This window comes from Bos indicus x Bos taurus, chromosome 12 (assembly GCF_003369695.1).
Source record: "Bos indicus x Bos taurus breed Angus x Brahman F1 hybrid chromosome 12, Bos_hybrid_MaternalHap_v2.0, whole genome shotgun sequence".
NCBI classification, from domain to species: Eukaryota; Metazoa; Chordata; class Mammalia; order Artiodactyla; family Bovidae; genus Bos; species Bos indicus x Bos taurus.
Genome location: NC_040087.1, coordinates 77,457,215 through 77,465,545, shown reverse-complemented (window position 1 = coordinate 77,465,545; position 8,331 = coordinate 77,457,215). Strand labels below are relative to the sequence as shown.

Here is an 8,331-nt window from a genome sequence, read left to right as displayed (position 1 = left end):
GTGAATGGTTTACAGATATATCATTGTTTATATTATCTTCCATTTGTGTTATGAAAGATATTTCTATATGGTTTCATTTGTTTAAAACATAGCTTTTTATATAGTTGGTCTTTTAATATTTTCATAAATTTGCAAAAATATTCTACATGGTTCTGTATTTCATAAAATGCCACTTAAAAAATTTCCTTTAAATAATTAAAAAAAGACACTAATATTGGCCCAATGTGAATGGATTGTGCAAAGGTTTTTTTAAGATGATAAGTTAACCAAATTTTATTTTAAAAATAAAGAGACTTTATTTTTAAAATGTGTGTATGTGACTCAACATTCATCCCTTGGGCTCTAATTTTCCACAGGGACTCATCCTTTGGTTTGGGCTTCTGATTTCTCTTCTCGAGGAGGTTTCATTCTGTTCCCTCTCTCCCTGTATTTACATGTTTCTATTTCTGTGGTATGTGTGAAGACAGCACCACACACAAGCACTAAATCACTGTCAAGGATGCTTGGCCGGGTTTAATATCCAACTCCAAGACAAGATGCTAGGCCCTGAATAAACTTCAACAAATGCCACTGAGAAAATGGATGTCCCCTGTCTTTGATCAGGGTGTTCAAGTTTCCCTGATTTCACCAAACCTGCTCTTCTGGGAGCCCCAGGAAATATCACAGGTGGAGTCCAGGCCAGGTACCTTTATAGACCCTAATCAGCCAGTGAGCACGCTCAATTGAGTCCGACTCTGTGACCCCCTGGACTGTAGCCTGCCAGGCTCCTCCATCCATGATTTTCCCAGGCAAGGATACTGGAGTGGGTTGCCAGTTTCCTCCCCCAGGGGATCTTCCGGACCCAGGGATCGAACCCTAGTCTCCTGTGTCTCCTGCACTTGCAGGCGGATTCTTTACTCGCTAAGCCATTAGGAAAGCCTTTACAGTGCCTGGAGGTGACCAGTTTTCCAATGGGCAAGCAGCCCATTCCACATAATGACATATTTTAACGTTAAGAGAAAATGTTAACATGCTTAGAAGCTATAAATGCCACCGAGGTCCTCATGATGTAGCAACTTCACACTCAGGGTGTGACTGGCCGGCATCCTCAGATACCCTGTCCAGTAAGACCAGACCGGATGCACACGCGCGCGCAGGGGCCCGGCTCGCGTGTCCGCGGTGGCCCCGCGTGTGCCCGTCCCGAGCGCACAAGGCGTGCTTGGTGAGCTCGCCAGGAACCCCAGGAGGAGCTGGCAGAGGAGAGCCCAGCTGTTGTCGCTGGGAGGCTGAGCCGGTGGCAGCCAGGGAGAAGGAACCTGCTGGTACCCACGCTCTCCGTTCGCCGCCAACAGCAGTGCCGCCTCCTCGGCCATCTCCTCTCGGGCTGCATCCAGCCTCCCAGCCCCTGCGGCAAAGACAACTCTGATTAAAAAAAAAAACAAAACAGAAAAGGCAAAAAGAAAAAAGGCCCTAACCCCCCGCCCCCGCCCCCAGCCCCCGCGCCGCGCTCGCAGGCCCGGCCGCCCGGGTGGCAGCCGCATCAACCAGGTGGCGCGCGCCGCCGGAGCCGCGGGAGGCGAGGGGCCGCGTCCCCGCGGTGGGTGCGCGCCCCGCCCGCCGCCGCCGCCGCCGCCGCCAACGCCGCACCATGACCGCTCCGAGCGCTGGGGTTACAGGTTGGTCTCGGCCACCAGGCCCGGGCGGGGGCTGCGCGGGTCGTCCTGGCCAAGGCCCGGCCCAGGCGGGCGGGGGGCGAGGGCGCGGCCCGCGAGAGGGAATTGGAGGGGAAGGGGCGCACCCCCGTCTCCACGGGGACCCGGCGCGGGCCACCGCCGCCTCCCGGGCCCCAGCGTGGGGGGCACGTCCCCGGCCTCGGTAGGCGCTGGATGCCTCGCGGCCGCCAGACCTCGGCCTGCCCCGCGGGCACCTGGGAGACAGGTGGCCGGGGAGGCGGAGGATGCGCGGCGCGCCTCGGGGTCACCGCGCAGGTGTGGGGCCCTCCGCGCCCGCAGGTTTCCGCGGGGGCCTCGCCCACCCCGGCCCCGGTCTCCTGCGGCTGCCTCCGCGCGCTTCTCACCCCTCCTTTCATCATTTGGCCTTTCTGAGAGGCTGTCATTAGGGTGGCCACAGGGCTAGCGAAGCAGTGACCTGCCAAAGCCACGCCGTTTTGTCACTGAGCCCTTTAAGAGATTTGGTGCAGGCCCGCCTGGCCTGGCTGGCGGCCCGGAACCCTGAGAGGGGTCTTGTCTCTCTGACTCGAATTTTCCTCTTTCAGGCTAGCCTGGTAACTCTAAACTCAGGTCCTGATAAATGCTTGAAATATCACAGGATACATCTTTCGATTTTCGGCATAATTGTTCAGGGAATGTATTATCAAGGATGAGTGTTCAGACGCACTCAGGTTCAGGCCTCAGAAGGATGTGTTTTTAATCTCATGTCTGTATGGTCATCACCTAGGCCTGGATTTCCCCGGTGGCCAGACAGATGCAGAACCCCTGACTGTGTAGGAGAAGGTCGAGGTTGGCAAAGACCTTGAATGGGGATGAGAAATTAACAGGTGGCTATTTAAAAAAGATATATGATTCATATTTTCATAACCACAACTGTGGCTCAAAATTAAGTAGGAGAGGTTGGTTTATGACAGTTATCCCCTAGGCAGATATACAGCAAGATTTTTTTTTTAACATTCAAAGATTAAGTTTCAACAGTTCTGGATCAAAATCATGGCTTCTCAGTCCTCTACAACAAAAATGTATTGCCTAATTGGTGGGCTTTCCTTCTCTGGGCCTTTGATGTTGGATTTTGTGTTCATCTATAGCATATTTGGGGGCTTGCCAGGTAGCTCAGTGGTAAAGAATCTGCCTTCTAATGCAGGAGACACAAGAGATGAGGGTTTGATCTCTGGTAGGAAATGGCAAACCATTCCGGTATTCTTGTCTAGAAAATTTCATGGACAGCGGAGCCTGGTGGGCTGTGAGGTCACAAAGAGTGGGACATGACTGAGCATGCAAACACGGTATTATATTTGACTCAGCTATTGCTAAAGCCAGATAGAATGAAAGAAAAATCAGATGTGGGAAAAAAATCAAAACACAAACAGGCTGATTGGACCCTCCTGGAGTTCCTAGAAGACGTGACATTTTGGCGGAGTAGATAGTGAGGATACTAAGAGCCCTAGAACCCTTGAAGACAAGCCATGTGGAATGGTGGCAAAACTGGCTAGGACTTGCAAGGTAGTCAGAAGAAAAATATTATCCTTGTAAAAGAAAAAAATATCTCTTTATCTTCTTCTTGCTTCTTGTTTATCTTCTATGTTGCTTGTTTAGAGAATTGAGGTTTTGAGTAGCATTTTTTTCTTCTTCCACATGGTGTTTCTTTGAAACCATTCGCCGCTCTGCTCTTTCCTGCAGCCTTTGTGAGTGTGTGGATGTGTGCGCACACTGGGCCGGCCTATATGTGTTTGTTTCATCTTTTATCAGTGATGCTGTGATCCTTTAAAATTTTTCATGGCTATTTAAATTTATCCAAGGGGAAGAGTCATAAGTTTGTGAAAGGGGAAAAAAAAATAACATCTCCCAGTTGTATTGTATCCCAGTGTAAGCCAGGTATTGCACTGCTGCTGCTGCTGCTAAGTCACTTCAGTTGTGTCCGACTCTGTGTGACCCCATAGATGGCAGCCCACCAGGCTTCCCATCCCTGGGATTCTCCAGGCAAGAACACTGGAGTGGGTTGCCATTTCCTTCTCCAATGCATGAAAGTGAAAAGTGAAAGTGAAGTCTCTCAGTTGTGTCCGACTCTGTGCAACCCCATGGACTGCATTGCGATAGGAACTGAGATTTCAGTGAGGAAAAGAGATAGACCAGGCCTTACGAATCTGTCAACAAAGATAAATATGCAGTCAAGAGGAGACACAGTGAGATAGCCTATTTTCTAGTTTTGGTTTGGAAACTATGACCTTCAGTCTAAAGAAATTATAATTGTGTCCCCCTCCCCAGTTATTGGAGAAGGCAGTGGCACCCCACTCCAGTACTCTGGAAAATCCCATGGATGGAGGAGCCTGGAAGGCTGCAGTCCATGGGGTCGCTAAAAGTTGGACACGACTGAGCGACTTCACTTTCACTTTTCACTTTCATGCATTGGAGAAGGAAATGGCAACCCACTCCAGTGTTCTTGCCTGGAGAATCCCAGGGATGGGGGAGCCTGGTGGGCTGCCGTCTATGGGGTCACACAGAGTCGGACACGACTGAAGCGACTTAGCAGCAGCAGCAGCAGCAGCCCCAATTATATCAACATTTTGGAGCTTGACTCTCATGTTTTGTGATTCTTTCTTGTCTCAAGGATTTGTCCAAGAATTCATTACACCTTCAAAACTTTTTGTGTGCAAACATTTAAAAATTCATCCGTTCAATTAAAAAAATAATTAGATTTGAGAGAAACGACAGAAATGGTAGTGAAAAGAAAATAAACAACCATAGTCCCAACAACCTAGTACTGAAGATTGTACTATCTGTGTATCTTTAAGACTATATGACTTTTGTACAGTTGTGGTCATGTATTGTGCATTTATCTTAGTTTATCCATTTATTATTTATTATAAGCATTCGTCATGTTTTTATACAGCTTTCATCCTTAAAATTTATACATGGCTATTTAAGACTGTCCTCTTTGAATATAGTCTCACTATGACCATACCTCTATCATTGGATTTTTGCTGTTTTTAGCTTTTCATCATTGTAAATAATGCCCTGATAATGAGAGTATAAGGATTTATTTCTACTGGATATTATTTTTTCATGATAAATTCCAAGCAGTTATATTCCTGGAAAAAAATGATTATCTAAATTTCTAAGTAGATATATATACATATTATATATAATTATATATATTATATAAATTTATAGATATATGTTATATGTTATGGATAGACATAACTTCAAGTTGGTTTCCTAAAATTGTAATTTTGAATAAGATGAGTTATATGCTTTCTGAGGTAAATCTGCCTTCTTTTTAGTATTTGTGGCTCATCTTCCCTCTTTTACAGGAGCAAAAGAAGATAAAATAGTAGCTTGGATTGATGACCTTTGCAGTATATAAAGACTTAACCTTTAACAAATTCAGCTGAAATCCAGCTGATAAAATACACCTCACAGAGTAAAATAAGAATAGAAATGCTATAAAAGGTGTATGCTGAATAAAAAGAGTAACTAAATGCAAAGTCTTTTAGGAAAAAATGATTTTTGAGCTCAGGTATCTCATTCTGTTCTTTGCCTTCCTACTCAGAGTTCAGATAAATGACCAAAGAAATTTGTTATAGTGAGAAACGTGCACCCTACAGGTATGGAGAGACCATTTGTTCATTGGCTGTTGACGCTAAGGCATATCTTGTAGATTCTGTATGGATGGGACTGGGCCCATGTGAAAGTGAAAAGTGAATTCACTCAGTCATGTCTGACTCTTTGCAACCCCATGGACTGTAGCCCACCAGGCTCCTCAGTCCATGGAATTTTCCAGGCAAGAGTACTGGAGTGGGTTGCCATTTCCTTCTCCAGGGGATCTTCCCAACCCTGGGATCGAACCCGGGTCTCCCTCATTGCAGGCAGACACTTTGTGACTGATGGGCGAAACTGAGGTTCAGACTACAACTCTCTTTCTCAGAGATTTATACAAAAAATGAGGAACAGAGCTGCTGCTGAAGCCCTTGATAAGAGAGGTGAAGGCTCAAGTTAGAGCATTCTGTTGGTGAGACGGAATTATCTGACTTCTGAAGCAATGTCTTCACAAGACCCCAGGGCCAGGGCAGACACGCCAAACAGAATGTGCTTGGTGGACAGGGACGGACCCCCAGAGGGTGGGGCAGGACTGAGGGTTCTTTGGAAGGGGTTCCAGGAGCATTAAGAGTATGAAAATTCAGAATGCTGCTGCCAAGGGAGTCATTTATGCAGGGATCAAGAGTGTGACTTGTCTCCAATTATGCAAAGGAAGGAGATGAAAAGAAGACTTTGTCTGGGGCAGGGATGTTGTGTGGAAGACAGCCAGCACCAACACACACATCAGCGCTCTTCCTTCCAGGAGATCAGAGCACATGGAACACAGCCCTAATTCTAAGTGAAATATAGTAATTATTTTCTTTTAGAGGGAAAAACAAACATGTAGATGAAGATTTCTGGACCAGAAATATTAAAGATAGCCAGCATTTAGATCTGGGCTTCCCTGGTGGCTCATTTGGTAAAGAATACACCTGCAATGCAGGAGACCCAGGTTCAATCCCTGGGTTGGGAAGATCCCCTGGAGAAGAGAATGGGAACCCACTCCAGTATTCTTGCCTGGGAAATCCCATGGACAGAGGAGCCTGGTGGGCTACAGTCCATGGGGTCGCAAAGAGTGGGACACCACTTAGCCACTAAACCACCACCAGCATCTAGATCTAGCCTGCTGAATGCTTTGAGTTTGAAAAATAAGAAAAAGAAAACTATCCCCTCAGTATTTTGATGAAGTTTTTTAAAGAAAAGTATTCACAAAGGAAAATTAAGATTGACTTCATTCTTGAACCTTTGCAAAAGTAAAGCAGCTATTAAATAATATACTGAAAATGCATTAATTCTGAAAAAAAGCAGACTATGATTCTCTTAAGACACTGGTATGGCTCAAAATGAAATATAAAAGAGATGAAGAAATACATATTAGGCATGTGCTACCAAACAAACAAACAAACCCAGAAACAAAAACAAAAATCCCAGTGAGGTTAAGTATATAAAAGCAGAACAATAGTTTAAAAAGATAATTAAATGAGGGGGGAAAAGGACCTTAAAATAATAAAAGTTACTATATTTTTATTTTATTTTTAAAATTTATTTAATTGGAGGCTAATTACTTTACAGTATTGTATTGGTTACTATTTTTAATGAGAGCTTCCTTAGTGGCTCAGATGGTAAAGAATCTGCCTGCAATGCAGAAGACCCAGGTTCTATCCCTGGGTCGGGAAGATCCCTTAAAGAAGGGAGTAGCAACCCACTCCAGTATTCCTCCCAGGAGAACGCCCATGGACAGAGGAGCCTGATGGGCTACAGCCCATGGGGTCACAAAGAATCATACACAACTGAGCACTAACACTTCATAAACTTTAATAACTTTAATAAAGTTATACTTACAAGCTTTCTATATACATATACTGATTATTATAGCATTATACTCTGGATAGTCAAGCGTATTCTTGTGTGTTTTAGTTTTGGAGGCAACATGGTCCTTAGATGATGTATTTCCTCAAAGGCATCTGTGACCTACAATGGGATAAGGAAGCAGCATTTCAGCTTAGGAAATAAAGAAAACAATGAAACAGACTGGAGAGAAGAAAGAGGATGATGTTTAAAAACATGAATGAATTCGTGATAAAATAGAAAAATTCTGGATCTGATAGAAAAAAAATAAAATAAAACCCAGTAGTCCAGTCTTTAAGTCCTACTAATGTATATAGCTGAACGCCGAAGAATTGATGCTTTTGAACTGTGGTGTTGGAGAAGACTCTTGAGAGTCCCTTGGACTACAAGGTGACCCAACCAGTCCGTCCTAAAAGAAATCAGTCCTGGGTGTTCTTTGGAAGGAATGATGCTAAAGCTGAAACTCCAGTACTTTGGCCACCTCATGTGAAGAGTTGACTCATTGGAAAAGACTGTGATGCTGGGAGGGATTGGGGGCAGGAGGAGAAGGGGACGACAGAGGATGAGATGGCTGGATGGCATCACCGACTCGATGGACGTGAGTTTGAGTGAACTCCGGGAGTTGGTGATGGACAGAGAGGCCTAGCATGCTGCAATTCATGGGGTTGCAAAGAGTCGGACATGACTGAGCGACTGAACTGAACTGAATGTATATAGCTATCTGTAGGAGGTATCAGTGTGCCAAGAACTAAAAATGAGGTCAAGAACGAGAAGGGTGAGAATGGGGGCCTGTGAAGAAAGGTGTTGGAGAAACAGGACATGAAATTCTACGGATGGGTAACTGACATGGGACTGTAGGAACGGAAATGCAGAGGAGGATGGTGGTTTATCAATAGAACAAATGCCAGCAGGTCTTGGTGGCAGAAGCGACAGAATGAAAAGGAGGGATGGGTGAGGAAGAAAGCCAGGACCTCAAGCTTGGGTGATTGTCAGTGTTTTGCCACTATTTGTACTGCCTCGGTAAAACAACTAGTTTCTTCTTTATCTTTCAGTTACTAACGCAGTATCTATAGGTTAAATCTTTTGCTTCACTGTTTCTATGTCTGTTCTTTATTGTTATGAAATTCATAGGTGATACAGCTTCATGTATCACTTTTGAAGTAGAGGAAGGATTTTTTTTAAATTGCCTATTATTTCT

General features: G+C 45.0%; 1 protein-coding gene across 1 annotated transcript in view; it reads left to right on the top strand.

Annotated features, from left to right (window-relative positions):
* Positions 1–1,557: 1,557 nt before the first annotated feature.
* The window catches only part of NALCN (sodium leak channel, non-selective), a 302,068-nt gene continuing 295,294 nt past the window's right edge, over positions 1,558–8,331 (top strand). The window contains exon 1 of the mRNA XM_027557923.1: positions 1,558–1,655. The gene's annotated coding sequence lies outside the window, so the exon portion shown is untranslated. The remainder of the gene's footprint in view (positions 1,656–8,331) is intronic.